Source organism: Pseudopipra pipra, chromosome 6 (assembly GCF_036250125.1).
Source record: "Pseudopipra pipra isolate bDixPip1 chromosome 6, bDixPip1.hap1, whole genome shotgun sequence".
Taxonomy (NCBI): domain Eukaryota; kingdom Metazoa; phylum Chordata; class Aves; order Passeriformes; family Pipridae; genus Pseudopipra; species Pseudopipra pipra.
The window spans coordinates 65,569,339-65,582,019 of NC_087554.1; the positions used below are offsets into that span (position 1 = coordinate 65,569,339).

General features: G+C 48.8%; 1 long non-coding RNA gene across 1 annotated transcript; it reads left to right on the forward strand.

The window, feature by feature from the left end:
- Positions 1-1,278: 1,278 nt before the first annotated feature.
- On the forward strand, positions 1,279-8,168 carry LOC135416519 (uncharacterized). The gene is made up of 4 exons (XR_010431615.1): positions 1,279-1,561; positions 2,351-2,426; positions 5,061-5,675; positions 6,378-8,168. It is a non-coding gene; the product is annotated as an uncharacterized LOC135416519 (long non-coding RNA).
- Positions 8,169-12,681: the final 4,513 nt, after the last annotated feature.

A 12,681-nucleotide genomic window follows, 5' to 3' on the forward strand; every position in this document is an offset into this window, starting at 1 on the left:
ATTTACCAGGGAACACAGTGAAATCCTGGGTGTGCCCGAAGATTTGATATGTCCTTGTCCTTTGATCACCTCACCTGTACCTCCCAAATCAAAGTGCTCCACAAGGCCCAGCAGACTCTGCAGGTCCCAAAGGCAGCAACCAGCCTTCGAGCTCTCCGAAGGAGGTGTCTGGTGCAAGTTCCCAGCTCTGCCTCAGTGAAGGAGTTTGGCTTTATTGCCACTGAATGTAAGAACACCCCAGGTGTGGGGCTCACCAGTGCTCGTGTCCAATGTGAGAAGGTCTCTATGATTTTCCATGGACAAGGGGTATGGTTGACTTACCCAGTTGCTTCCCATGGGCTGGACTCTGGCTTTGCTCTGGAGGCTGAAGGGATGGAAATCCCCAGAGAAACCCTCTGGGCTTTCTTCTTGCCCTTTAAAACACCCCCCACGTCAGCTCCCACATGTCGCCCAGCACTAGAACAGAGCTGCTCCTTCTCTCAGGGATGCTCCCACTGCCCTCAGGGATGATCGTTGTCACAATTTGCCTGTAAGGGGCTGCTACACCCCCACTGCTCTCACAGGGATTTTCTCTGGACATACATCTTCCTGTGCCAAGAGCCCAATGTGCATGTACAGAGGAACAAAAACAAGGGAGATAAAGCACTATCGTAGCTAAATAAATCACATTTCCAAACAAAGTGACATAACAGCTATGCCATATGGCTTAGCAAGGAAATGACTCACAGCAGCTGGTCTAAGAGGAAAAGTTTTAGTGACTCTGTCCACAAACAGTGGCAATACAGAGCTTCAAAAATAATTTGTGTATCTGGCAGAAAAATTTGATTATCAGCTCTCTATCCTACTGAACATGTCAGATGCACACTCAAGGAACTGCTCGTTCTCTGAGCCTGCAGTGACTCACCAGGCTTTGATGGGCAGCAGCTTTTGCCGGAGTTGTTGGCTGCCGGTCCCAGCTGTAGCCACGGCCACACAAAGGTCCTGCTGGGCTTGCTCTGGTGCTCCATCCCAAAAGCAGGAAGCCCTGATACCCTCAGGTCCTGCCTAAGGCACCAGGAAGAGTTACACAGTGATGTCTTTGCCCAGTGCCAGGGGCTCTCACCGGTGTGAGGAGCAGACAGGGATGTTGAAAGTAAAGGGAGGAGGGAACTGGTCCCTCCTCTCAGTGTGTTGGCACCATTCAGTGCCTCTGAGACTCAGGGAATGCTTAAATAAGGAAAGGATGGGAGGTGCCACTCAATGCTTTGTCTTCTTCCTAAGCAGAATTGCTTTTCCTCTGACTCGGGAAGCAGATGATCCTGGTTTTCCTGTGGAACTGCTGGTTTCATCAGGCTCCTGTAAGAGTAACACATCCAGCTGGCATGGGAAACGGGAGCATCGGCAGTGTCAGAACAGGGAATAACAGTGCAAGTTAGTCCTAGTTAATGAATATATGGGAGGGAAGGGCAGTGGGAGTGAACAGCCATCCATCCCTGTGTGCTGTTGGACTGACTGCTCAGAGCATGGGCAGGTTTCTGTCCCTCATGTTCTCTTTTTGGGAAATCAAACCAACTGGGAAAAGGTGGGTGCTAAATCCACGAGTGCTTGGCAACTGTCTAGAGCAAAACAGATGAAAGAAAGCCTGTACAGCATGTTAAATAATTTTTCAGATGAAAGCAGAAGGGACTATAGCTGGGAAGCTGAATGGGATCAGGGATGGGATTATTTTTAAAAGGAGGACGATTAAATCATGTTATTGTAATCCAAAAAACAGACAAGTGTGAGGAGCAAAGGTGCAGAGGAACAGCAAGAACAAAGCAGAGGATCAGAGAGGGCATGCAGAAGTGTGGGGAGGGGGAGAGCAGAGGAGGAATTTCTCTGTTTGTGTCACAGAGGAAAAAGCAACCTCTGCAGGAGAGGGACAGCAGGGCAGGGGTAGGGAAAGGCCTGATTTTGGAGTTCCCTGCCCACTCCTCAGATGTGTCCAAAAGCTGTGCTGGGGAGCAGGGACCCACGGAGCCCTACCCACCCTTGGACCCCCCCCAGCTCTGTGAGGTGCCGCTGCCCTGCAGGAACTGCCCACCTCTACCCCTGGCCAGCCCTTGCTGTACTTTCCAGCTGCCAGCTCTGCTTCACTCCCCTTTTCAGCACATGGCCCAGAGCACTCATCTCTCTGCAGCTCTTCTCCACAGGTCGGGTCCTTAACCACGTCTTCTCTGGCACATACTGCATTTCCTATTAGAACTTTCTGGTTTGACATTAGTTGGAAGTTTGGGGTCAAATACTACTCAACTGGCTTTAAAACTGCTTTCTTTGTTTTCTTTAAAATAACCAGCCATCTTTCATATGTTTTTATTATTTTTCATGGAAGAGCTGTCTTGATCCCCTGTACTGTGCTGATGGATACTGCCTTCTCTCAGGGAGATCCCTGCCATCCCCCTTCAACAGTAAGTATTAATATGTGCACCATGGTCACTGGGCTGTTGATTCCAGCACATCAGGATTATGTTCAGATACATTTCCAGCTGGCAGGGAGAAGGCAACCACCCCATTTCACTGACCTGTGCTTTGGTGCAGGATCCAGGTCTATGCTTCTCCCTGTGGGAAGAGCTGGTGGCAGGGTGCACACTCTCACTGGTGATGGGAGACTGCACATGTTCCCCCTCAAACTCCTGCCCTGTCCCTGCAGAGCTGGCCAGGGTCTCAGTGGGATGGGGGTGTTGGAGCCAGGGCCTGGGCAGCATGGGGACAGCCAGTCTCAGTGGGAGGACAGCCAGCCTCAGCAGGAGCAACAGGGAATCAAAGCCAAGGCAGAGCCTCCCACCAGTGTCATGCAACTGCTTCCTGCTGCCCCAAGGGTGAGGACAAAACAAACGGAGGAGAGATCATGGCATCCTGCAGCTGGCACCCGGGTACAGCCGTGTTGGAGCAGGGAGCGGGGTGTCCCCATGGGCTCAGGGGCTCCCAGAGTGGCTGGTGGGCTCCCTCTCAGCAGAGAGAAGGGGTTTGGGGGAAAGGTTCACGTGCACTTCTCTTGCTCTCTGTTGCCTGTAGCTGTGCCAAACCCCCCAGCAACACGGCCAGCCTGCAGGGACAGCTCCATCCCGGTGACAAAGTGCTGCTTAGGGAGGTCAGAGATGGAGCCCAAGGTTTATACTTCAGTAAGTCTTCCCACAGCAAAGTGAGAACACAGATGTGATACCAAACACATGCTCTAACATAGTGAGGGACGCGGGACCTGCCATGCAGCTGAGATCTGAAAGCCTCATCATTTGCCAGATTGGAATATTGAGTCTGTAGCTCCAGACTCATTTGCAGAGTTAACTATGCCACATTTGCAAATCACTGCAAACCTATTTTCATCTGCAAAGAAATTATGGTGATATTTCCTCTTGCTCTCAGCTCTGGTGAGAGCAAATTTTCACATCCTCCTTCTGAACAGACTTCGAGAGAAAAAACCTCTTCCAAAGAGGTCTGTGCAGCACTGCCATTGTGATCTGAACTCACCTGTGCCACACACCACATGACCATCCTGCTTGTTGTGACTTTTGGCAGGTAATGAACTCGCATCAGGGAAAAGTTCTCCCTACAGAGGTGTGAAATACCAGGAGACCCACAGGCTCTGTGCCCTGGGAGCAGGGAATGTGGAGCACAGGGATGCAGGTAGTGCGGGCCAAGGGCAGCACTGGGAACACTCACCTGCTCTGCACAGTGAGCTGTGTGAGAGCAGAACACTGAGATAGCAGCCAGTGCTGCTGGAGCATTTGCTTGGAGTTAGGAGAGAGTGAGCCCAGGCTGGAATCAGAGGGATGTCTGCTGGGGAGCCCAGAAAGAGCTCAGGAGATAAGCAGATATGTCTTGTGACAACCTCCCCAGAACTATGCAAGGGTAATGCACAAAAAGCTTACTGGAGAAATGTACTCAAAGGTGCTTCTCTGTCATTGCTGAACTTACATTTCTGTAACACTGGGTGAGGTTTTAAACAAATTTCTCTCACACTGTCTTGCATCACCCCATTCCCACACAAGACACTGGCCATCAGCTGCTCTGGTGCCAGGAATGTCACCGGATCAGGGCGGGACCTGACACTGCTCATGAGGAGAGCGAGGAAGGCCCAGGAGCTGTGGCTGGTGTGCTCTGCCAGGGCACTGCCACAGTGCTCAGCCACCCACCTGCACACCCAGCCCCGAATCCTGAACCAACAGCCTTGAAAACCCAATCTCAGAAAATACCCGGTACTGGGAAGTGTACAGAAGGTGCTGAGATCAGCTCAGTTTAGGCCATGAGCATCTCTGTGTGCTCCTCTTAACTCTTGAGAAACCCAAATGTATGCTCAAATCCTGCCAGGAGTAGTCAGTGACACTGAGATTCAATGTACCAAGGAAGAAACTTCCCTTATCTTTGAAGCACATTAAAATGGCATTGGCAGACAGCATCTGATACCAGCTTCACACGAGGTGAATGGGAAAAGGAGAAGCTGAAATTTCACACAGCGCTGAGAAGAAAATGTGTTTCTCACACCTTAGAACGAATACTGGGTCACTCCCTGGGCACGGTAATTCAGGAATAAATGGATCTGCACAGGAAAAATGGCCTCTGGTCTCTGGAGGAAACGTTCAGTGAATCTTTCCCGTTACCAACATGCAGGGTCAGGTTGGTATTTGTCCTTGTGCCCATTGTGTGGGCACTGGGATAGTGTGTGGGAGCTCCTGGCTGCAGATGCTTTGAAGGCTGCTCTGTGCAGGGTGTTCTGCCAGGAAAAACAAACCTTCAGTGTTTCCTCCGTGCCTGGTTTGTACAAAAGGCTTCTCAGGGAGCTGAGCTGAACCTGTGCTATTCATGGTCTGAACTACATGACTATTTGAAAAACTCGATTGCCAGAACTAAACCTGAACTGTTAACTCAGAGTTTCAGGCAGAAGGAACCCCAGCACAAGTTAAACTGAACCAAAGAAATTACTGCTCATCTCCCTAGTTCTGCCAGAGATTTTTTCCCTTTAAACCAATAAGATATTTCTCAATCTTGGGAATATTTTAGCATCAGTCTTACTGACAGTAGCTCTTCCTTCAATTCTATTTTAGTCATCAAAGAAACTGTGAGCCTGGAGTAACTGGATAAAAGCCCTTCAAAATGAGAACCTTCCTCGACAGTCTCATTCCTGATCAGAAATGCCTCTCCACGGAAGCCTGCAGAGCTCTCTGTTCATGCCAGTGTAATGACACTTAATGCCATTGCTTGCTGCAATTCTGTTTCCTGAAGGAGGAGAGTCCCTGGAGGGATCAGTCACACCATGCTGCAAACCAGGAGGAATGTCTCTACGTGGGTTTGCTTAGAAAAGAGCTTCTGACAACGAATCACAGGCTGTTCTACTGTGCAGTCTCCATAGAAAACAAGGTTTATTTAGGGGTGTGGAGTAAGAACTGTGTCCCTGGGCAGGATCAGCAGTATTTCCAGGTCAGTGAGAATCAAATCTGTTGATAGCAGTTCATGATTACTGCCCAGAGAATCTCTTTACTCTGCTTTGTCCTGCCTGAGGCAAACTGAGAGGTAAATCAGGAGAGCTGTCAGAGAGCTTCCTCATGGAGAGCTTCCTCATGGAGAGCACCCTCACGGAGAACTTCTTCATGGAGAGCACTCTCCTGGAGAGCATCCTTCCTCCACGCTGCCGGACACGCCATCCCCACCGTGCAGACCAGGTCAGTGTCCTGGGTGACTCGGGACACTGAACACAGGGGACACATAGATTCAACAAGGAGAGGCAGCAAAGAGGTGTTTGGCTTTTTCTATTCAGGTCTGATTTATTAATCCTGATTATTAATCAGAACCTGCTAATTAAGGGATGCAAGTTTGATAATCAGTGCAAGGCACTGACACCCTCCTGGTCTGAGTCTGGGACAGCTCTTGGTGCCAGGGGATGGTAAGAAAGAGGAGAAGAGCCCTGACCCCTGAGGGGAAGGTAAGAGCCCAGCAGAGATCGCCATGGGGAGCTCAGGGGGCAGCAGGTCTGGGGGGTCATAGCCTCCCACCAGCAGTGGTGTGGGTCCAAGTGCTGTTCCAGCTCCCCCACCATGAACTGACTCCATCCCCCCACGCACCCCCACCCCTCTGCCCCATGCTCAGTGAGCATCTATCGTGTATCAGGGCTGAGTGCAGCCTGATCCCATTGCAATTGTAAACCTTGGTGAATCTTACCTCTGAGGGCACTAATTCCTGGTAAATCTGGCATCTGCAGCTCCAGAAACAGTTCCCACACATAGCCCATCAATTCCCTTTCAGCCCCACTTCCACACACGTCAGTGTATCCAGTCTCAGTGTGCACTGGTCTAAGTTAAAGCTGCTCCGAGTGTTCAGTTGTGAGTGCACAAACTTATTCAACACTTGTATACTTCATTTCTCAGTTATTTGTGAACACCTGAAAGCTGCTGTGTTAGCCCTTCTCACACACTGGCTCTTCTGGAGTGGACAACCTCGGAGCTGATCACCTGGGATCATTGTGCTCTGGGAAGCCTTCCCAGACTTCGCTCTGAGAGGTGGGGATGCTCAGCTGATGTAAGGGAGAGCTGCTGTGGGATGCTGCACGCTGTGGAACACTTGCTCCCTCCTCCATCTGCAGATACCAACAGATACCATGGTAAACTCCAGCCCTGCGAAATAGCATCTCCTGTGTGTAAGCACAGCCAGCACAGCACAAAAATCCGTGTGAAACAAGTCACCAAGTGCTGACTTCAGGTGAGGCAGACACTCACTCCCGAGTATTGACTGCTACTGATCAAGAAAGTTTTTTTCCTTTTTTTAATTAAAGTTTTCAGATGATATTGCTAACACAGAGCAGAACCAAACCAGGTGTAATTAGCTGCGGAGCAAATGAGGCTGTTCAATTCACAAGAGTTTTGATTTCCACTTTCCAGAAGTGCAGCACTTCATCTCTCAAGGGAAGGGTTCAAACTCAGTATCTCAGGATCCTGCTGGGATTTGGCAACTTATTTCCATGAGCTGATTGTCAACAGTGGTGAAATTAATGACAGTGCTATGAACAATCTACATCTGCCCATCACCTCGTGATGTGTTAGGCATCCACATATCACACTTGCAATGAAATTAATTACAGAATGACACAGGATCCTCCTTGCAAATACACCGACACATCAGGCAGCCCTGTCAGCTTTATTGTGTGTCATAGTCTCAGCAAACCCGTTTCTTTCAAGAATTTGCAACTTGTTTCAGACTGCTAAACACAACCTTCCATTTAGCAGTTTGTACAGTTTAAGAGATTGACTTGTAAAACGATTTCTGCTCCACTGACAGCAATATTTCATTTCCTTTCACATCTGTTTGAACAGTTTACTGTAAAGCCTTCCCCCATTGCAGTGCTTATTGCTTCATGTTTTTTTACTGTTCCCTTATTACTTGAATTATTTTCCCTTTGTGTCCTTTACCATCTCAAGTATCCAAAACAAACTGGATACGTAAGAGAGCCCGGGGCTAGACATGTTTCCTGTGAGAGCTCTACAATGGAAAGAAAGGGCAACATGTACCAAGCCTTGCCTGACACTTGTGCATGATATCTGTAAGTTAAATAGTCACATTAAATAGTCACCTAGTTAAAAATATGTAGTCAACCTTAATATAGAATTTAGGCATGGAATTAGGCCTGGTTGTTTAACATTACTTAATAGGATTTACAAGATTAATATACTGCATTAATTGAAATCTGCACCCCAGCAGAAATCTGCCATCTGCTTTGAACAGGCCGTCACCCGGATTGCCCCCTCCTTCCAGCGCCCAGAGCACTGTGGGCAGGAGACAGGCCCTGCCACTGCTGCGAGAGGTGCCCCAGCCTGCAGAGCCACGCCAGCCAGAGCCCTGGCACGGCCGGGGCAGGGCACCCCGGCGCCAGGAGAGGTCCCCGGGGCTCCTGCAGCTGTGACAGCTCCTCCCGGGAGCCAGCGAGGAGTGCAGTGGGCAGAGACAGCCATGCAGTCATAGGGAGGGGAGCGGGGGGGGAGCTCAGTGTGGTGTAAACAGCTGGATTAAAGTCACTCACAGGGCAAAAGCAGAACAAATGAATGACAGCTTCGGTCGAGAAAGGCAGAAACCGGCTTCCACAATGAATTGAGTCAGGTATGGTTTCAATCCAGCACTTATTGTGGAACGGGAGTGAGACTCTAATAACAAAAGCGTCAAAACTACAGCGACTCTGGGAGTATTTCTTCCCATTTTTTCATTTTCTGGTCCAGGTCTGAGCGTCACTGCGAGTGAAGCCAAGGGAACCAGCCGGCAGCAGGCGGGGCAGTGGCTGTGCCAGCATGTGTTCTGACATGTGCCTGCTGTGTGCCCGGCGTGTGCCTGGCGGGTGTGCTGGCCATGCATGCCTGGCATGTGCCCAGTGTGTGCCCGGCGTGTGCCTGGTGGGTGTGCTGGCCATGCATGCCTGCTGTGTGCCCGGTGTGTGCCCGGTGTGTGCCTGGCGGGTGTGCTGGCCATGCATGCCTGTGCTGGAGGGGTGCTGGGCTCTGCCGCAGGTGGGTGAGGGCTGGGCTGGGGCAGAGCAAAAGTTGAGGTGAAAGGCAGTGTATTTTCCTGAGCCACTGTTCACCGGACAGTGAGTGCTGCTGGGGGCACTGCGGCTCAAACTTTGCCTTTTCATGCATTTTTACATTTGGAATGAAAAGGTGACAGAGGAGTCACAAAAACCACTGATTGACGTGGTTCATTGTTTTGGCTCAGGATCTCCACACACCATCTGGGCTACAAAAAGCAATAGATTCTGATGATTCGACTGTCGTACCATCTCATTTTCGTGATGATGATGTGTCGTGTGCACATCACTGATATTTCCTTTAAACCTTTATGAGGAGTGTCTGCTTATAAATAGATCAGTGTAGTAAGCCTCGAGCTCTCAGAGGTTTGGTGACGCTGATGTTGCTCTCACTTTCCATGTAAGGATTACAGCAACCGCTCCGTGTTTATCCAGCACAGAAGTAGCACAGAATTCAGGCGCTTGTTAACATCTCCAACATCAACATTTGTGCTCATCTTGTGCTTTATGTACAACGGGAGAAACGAGCAAAGATAAATCACAGACTTTCCCAGCTGATGCACAGCTGTGTTTGGGCTGAAGGTGAAGCAATCCCAACCGTTCTCCATGTGGCTGTGCAAGCAGGGTGAGGCACCAGCTGGGAAATGACAGAGTGAGCATCCCAGGACTGAAGGTTCACTGGATCTGCTGTGCCAAAGAAGCACTTCCCAGAAAGGAGCAGTGAGGCTGAGCCTGAGTAAGGACATGAGCCTCAGCCCTCTGAGCCTTTAACCCCTTCCCAGGGTCAGCAGCAGGACCCACCAGGGCGGGGACTTGGACGTGACCTGTCCATTCAATGACAGCTCCTCCTCTGAGCAGTCAGGCTGCTGCACATCATCAGCAACAGTATCAGCAATTCAGCTTCTACCAAAATACCAAACTGTGGCACCTTGAGAAGAAAATGAGCCCATCTCCCCTTCCCAGCCAGTCAAGTTGGGAGTCTGTTGTGAGCTAAAAGCTTAATTCTCATGATTGGCTAAATCTCTAAATCCTCGAGTGTTAAATGCCCCGAGACAGGAAAGCAAAGCTGCTATTAATAATTCCAATGGCTAAAGAGCATATTATTTTCAAATGGCTTGTTCCTCAGCATGAGGCCTGCCCACAGCTACTGTCATCAGTCATCTTGCACCAGGAGGAACTGGTGTCTGAATAAAACACAAGAAGACGTTCAAGGGAGCTCGGATTGTTCAGACTAAAAGGAAGTTAACAGAAACGATTAACCAGCTTGGCCAAAAGCCACTGGAGAAGGCAGGAATGCAGCTGAAAGGGCAGTTCATAAAGCCTCAATGCAAATGGATAAAGCAGGGAAGGAGCTGGTGAGAAAGGCTGTGGAAAGCTGCTTACCACTGATGGAATTCTTATCGGGAGTGTGAAACGAGGAAGGATTTTCTTTCACAATGGCTCCGATAATCATGTAACGAGCAGAGGTGCATTTCATACTTTCCTTGCCAGACCATAATTTGTGCCCATTATTCACAAGGCAGCAGGGAGAGATTAACTGCTGCTGTCAATGGCCAAACCTCACTCCTTTTTCCCCAAATCGCTTTGCACATTTTAAGGGAAGAGTGGAGGGCGTGCAGCCCAGCAGCTGCTGGCATCTGGGCCAGGAGCTCGTTGTCCTCTGGCCCTGGGCATCAGGGAAGCACAAGCCACCTCTGCCCAGTCTAAACTCTGGGCCCTTCATTGCTCCTTGTGCCTCCCTGGTCGCTCTTTTTTCTGTCACACAGCCTGGCTCTGTCTCCCAAAAATCAGTCATATGGATAGCTCTAGCATAGGACTACAGAGCTCAGAGACATGAAGTGACAAAACAAATCCCTGAAAAGTACTGACATGCCAAATATAACGTCACAACCCAGAGGGACCATGCTATGAACCAGTCATGGCATGTGAGGGAGGAGACAGTTACCCTAAGTAATCATTTATAAACAGAAATAACATTGTGATTGTTATTTAATCACTCTCTACCTTGAGCCCTCCATCAGCTCTTCCCTGACCCTCCTGGTCCCAGGAACCAGAGAGCTGAGCCTCACGGCCAGTGCAGACTCTGCACCTGCGTTGCACCCACCCTGCACGAGAACAGGGATAGTCAAGAGCATGGAACACCCTTCATCACTTTGGTTTGGAAAAATCAATCCCCTTCCCTCTTCAGTGCCACCAAAACATTCATTAATTAAAAAAAAAAAAAAAACAAAAAAAACCCAACAAAACAACAACATATTTTAAGAAAAAAGGATTCCTTGCTGTTAAAAAAAAAAAGTTAAAAAACTTTTTTTATTGGGTTTGGTTCAGGTTTTACCTAATTCCTTTTAATATCTATGGGGATATTTAATCTGCAACTTTTTCCCATATTCTTTAGGTTTTTCTTTAATTTCTGCTTTCCACCTGGCCCCCTGCCCCATATATGGCACAATCAGCTGAGAAATGTATGCAGGTGATGACTGAGAAAGCTGCTGAAAGCAGAAGTTTACCAAGGATTTGTGGGAAATTTCAAGTAATAAATCAGCTAAAATTAGTAAAACAAAATAGTGTTTGGAAAGTTCAGTTTTATTTATTGCCTTTTTTCTGCCTTTCAAGCCCAAACCCTTTGCTGTTCTCATCCCCAGCTCTCCAGTCCCTGAGCCTCTGCCCCAGCCGTGGGAGCACTGGAGGGCCCTGGCTGGGAGAGTGAAGCAGTTTGATGAAATTGCCCAAGTTTTTTATATGAGCAGTTTATAAAAAACACTATTGCAGCCACTTTAGACAGACTGGGCTGGTGTAAGTTATTCAGCCTTGTGTAAGGGCTGGATGAATGAAACTCATGTTAAAGCTTCCAGATTTATTACACATTTTATAATCATACACCAGCTGCACCCACAGCCAACCACACCTGACAGACAGGGTTCCCCCAAACCCCACAACCCCATTACAAAGTATACACAAGTTTTCCAGTATGCATTTTGTTTTACTTTTGAATTGCTTCTTTATTTTGGTATCTTTTTATAGCCAGGCAGGAACAATTACATTCCTTTTTCATTTTACTTATAATTGGTTTATTGTTGGTTTTGTTACATTTCTCGACTATTTTCTATACAATAACAAAACCAAACAACAGCAACAAAACCCCAACAAAATCAAAAGCTTTGATTAAAAAGCATCTACTTATCATTTATTAATATCGTCATCACTATATCATGATCAGAATTAAGATTATCAGCATCTTGAGCCGGGCAAAAAGGTTCCTGGATGACACAGGATGACACAGGCAGATGTTGCAGTTGTTCAGGGATGTGCATTGACACATCTGCAGTGGACAGCACCAGCTTGCAAAGAATTTTCCTCTCACAAGTGCTGCAGAAAAAAAGAGAAAGCATCGCATAAGCAAGACAAAGAGTGGAAGCAGAGGATCCAGAACAAAGAATGAGTGACTGGCAAATTGAAATCAGTCCTGCCAATGCCCTGCAGCAAGGAGGTTTTTCTCTCCCTAAGTACAGAAGAAAACTAAATTGTTTGATGTTCTGAGAGGCAGGAGCACCTCTAGTGCCTGCTGGGTCCAGGGTGAGCCCTGTCCAGTGGCTCTGCCCAGCCAAGGGGCTCTCAGCACCGAGCAGTTAAAGGGAGCTGCAGACAACTGGGTTTGAATAAATGGTCACAAAGCTGGGAAGGAAGCTGCATGTTATGGGACAGATAGGCCATCTGCCACATGGATACAACAGAAATCTAAAGCCCTGAAATGCTTGAAGCTGTGGAAGCTGCTCTCAGGTGCTGTGAAGCAAGGCTGGCTCTCCTGCTGTCATCTGTGCTCACTCCCCTCACTGGGCTGCCAAAGCCCTGACAGAGGCAGAGCCTGAGGCTTGTACCCACACTGCTGCCATAGATTTTAACTCATCCTCTGGCACAATTACCAGGGGGTTTGAGTGTCACACAGTCCCCAGACTGCAGGAGCAGCTCCTGCCCCCCAGGGCTTCCCCTAGCATCCCCTGAGCACAGCTCCTTCCAGCTCTGCCAGGGGATCCATCCAAGGGTACCACTGCAGACACTGCCAGTCCTAGCATCCATCTGGGCTCAGTGGGCAGCCTTGGGGGGTTAGAGTGAGTCTTTATTGCTTGTCCTGCTAAATGGCTGATCATGAGGAAAGGGAAGAGTGG